Here is a 3,106-nt window from a genome sequence, read left to right as displayed (position 1 = left end):
CTTCTCCTCCCCCATCGAGATGGATCGGGATCGGCCCCGATCCCGTCGCCCCCGACGCCCTGCGGCTACCCGTCGTCGTCCACCATCGCCCGAGGTCTCCGCCGGCGTCGCCTCCTCGCCCACTCTCTCGGCGCCTACCTCACCGTAACCACGCCGCCGACCTCCTCGAGCTCCTCCTCGACCCGATGCCGTCGCCCGTCGTCGCCACCACAACGTCGCCGGCCTGCCTCCTCCTCCTCCCCGGCGGCTGCGTCGCGCCGCCTTCGTCCTCGTCATCGATCATCGCGACCCCGAGCTCCGGCGCCTCCCCGAGCTCATTTTTAGCACAACTACAGGGCCCCGTGAGCACGTTTTCCCCATTCCCCCTCTGTTCCGTCGGCGTTTCGCCGTGGCTGCGTGCTCGCCGTGTCCGCGCGCGCCCCTGCTAGCCGGCCCTGACCGCGTCCACCCCTCCCGGCTGCTTGCCGCCTTGGGACTCCGTCCCTCGCCCGGTCCGACGCCTCGCCCAGCCTACCTCACCTCGCCGTGCCTGTGGCCGGCGGCTTCCCCTTCGATCTGGGCGTACGCCCGCTCGGGCTGGGCGCCAACGCCCGTGCGCTCTGCCCACATCCCGCTCCGGCCATGGACACGCCGTGGCCACCGGCCTCTTCTTCCTTCGCCTGGCGCCGTCCACCGCTGGCCCGCGCCCTACCTCGCCCTCCCATGCGCGCCATGGAATGCCCCTGTCGCTGGAGCCGCAGCCTCCATCGACCGCCGCCACCACTCTCCGGCGGCGCCGCCCTTCGCCGGCGCCGTTCGCTGCCGGCTCCCCCTCGCTCCACCTACCGCGGCCGACGCCACAATGGCCGCGCCCGCTGGAGCCCCGTTCCAGCCTCGCCCGCGCCCGTTAAGCCCCCAGGGGCCTATGACAAGGGGGCCCCATCCCTAGAACTTTATTAAAAAAAGAAGAATTAAAAATAAATAAATAAATAAATAATAATTACATTAATTAATTAATCAACAAGTGAATTAATTAAGTTAATTAATCTTGTTTAATTAATCTAATTAACTAGTTAGTTTAATTAGATAGTACTTAGTTTAACTAAGACCTAATTAACCTAAACAGAGTATGACAGGTGGGTCCCACTGGACCCACATGTCAGTTTGACCCAGTCAACTCTGTTGACTGCTGATGTCAGCATGACATCATGCTGATGTCATTAATCTGTTTTCCGAATTAATTAAATAATTAAATAAATTCCAGAAATTAATAAAATCTTTAGAAAATCATATCTTTTAATCCGTAACTCGGATTAAAATATTTTCAACATGAAAGTTGCTCAGAACGACGAGACAAATCCGGATACGCAGTCCGTTCGTCCGCCACACCCCCCTAACCTATCGAACCCGCAACTTTCCCCCTCCGGCTCCTCTGCCCGAAAACACGAAACACCGGGAATACTTTTCCGGATGATTCCCCCCTTAACCAGTACCACCTCATACCGCGTTAGAACACGTCTAGCTCTGCTTGTTGACCTGTTATGCACTTGCTTGCTATGTATTTACTGTTTCTCCCCCCTCTTCTCTCCGGTAGCCCCCGTGACGATGCTGATGCCCCTATGGACGACTACGTCACCGACGACCCTCTCTCTTGCCAGAGCAACCAGGCAAGCCCCCCCCCCTTGATCACCAGATATCGCCTATTCTACTCTATACTGCTTGCATTAGAGTAGTGTAGCATGTTACCGCTTTCCGTTAATCCTATTCTGATGCATAGCCTGTCATTGTTACTACAGTCATTGATACCTTACCTGCAATCCTAAATGCTTAGTATAGGATGCTAGTTTATCATCATTGGCCCTACATTCTTGTCAGTCTGCCTTGCTATACTATTGGGCCATGACACTCGGGAGGTGATCACGGGTATATACTATACATACATACATACATACTATACAGATGGTGACTAAAGTCGGGTCAGCTCGATGAGTACCCGCAAGTGATTCTGATGAGGGGGCTGAAAGGACAGGTGGCTCCATCCCGGTAGAGGTGGGCCTGGGTTCCCGACGGCCCCCGACTATTACTTTGTGGCGGAGCGGCAGGGCAGGTTGAGACCACCTAGGAGACAGGTGGGCCTGGCCCTGTTCGGCGTTCGCGGATACTTAACACGCTTAACGAGATCTTGGTATTTGATCTGAGTCGGCTACGAGCCTATATGCACTAACCATCTACGCGGGAGTAGTTATGGGTATCCCGATGTCGTGGTATCAGCCGAAGCACTTCAGACGTCAGCGACGGAGCGGCGCGCGCCGGATTGGAACGTAAGCCTGCTCTTGTATTAAGGGGGCTAGTTCTGCTTCCGGCCGCCCACGCAACGTGCAGGTGTGCTATGGGCGATGGGCCCAGACCCCTGTGCGCTTAGGTTTAGACCGGCGTGCTGGCCTCTCTGTTTTGCCTAGGTGGGGCTGCGACGTGTTGATCTTCCGAGGCCGGGCATGACCCAGGAAAGTGTGTCCGGCCAAATGGGATCAAGCGTGTTGGGTTATGTGGTGCACCCCTGCAGGGAAGTTAATCTATTCGAATAGCCGTGATCTTCGGTAACAGGACGACTTGGAGTTGTACCTTGACCTTATGACAACTAGAACCGGATACTTAATAAAACACACCCTTCCAAGTGCCAGATACAACCGGTGGTCGCTCTACCTCAGGGATATGAGGAGGGGATCGCCGGGTAGGATTATGCTATGAGATGCTACTTGGAGGACTTCAATCTACTCGCTTCTACTTGATGCAAGACGGTGGCTGCGAGAAGCGTAGTCTTCGACAGGATTAGTTATCCCCCCTCTTATTCTGGCATTCTGCAGTTCAGTCCACTGATATGGCCTCCTTACACATATACCCATGCATATGTAGTATAGTTCCTTGCTTGCGAGTACTTTGGATGAGTACTCACGGTTGCTTTCTCCCCCCTTTTTCCCCCTTTTCCTTCTACCTGGTTGGCGCAACCAGATGCGGGAGCCCAGGAGCCAGACGCCACCGTCGACGACTACTACTACACTGGAGGTGCCTACTACTTCGTGCAGGCTGCTGACGACGTCTAAGGAGTAGTTTAGGAGGATCCCAGGCA

The sequence above is a fragment of the Triticum dicoccoides genome, chromosome 4B (genome assembly GCF_002162155.2).
Source record: "Triticum dicoccoides isolate Atlit2015 ecotype Zavitan chromosome 4B, WEW_v2.0, whole genome shotgun sequence".
Lineage (NCBI taxonomy): Eukaryota > Viridiplantae > Streptophyta > Magnoliopsida > Poales > Poaceae > Triticum > Triticum dicoccoides.
This window is presented reverse-complemented; position numbering follows the sequence as displayed.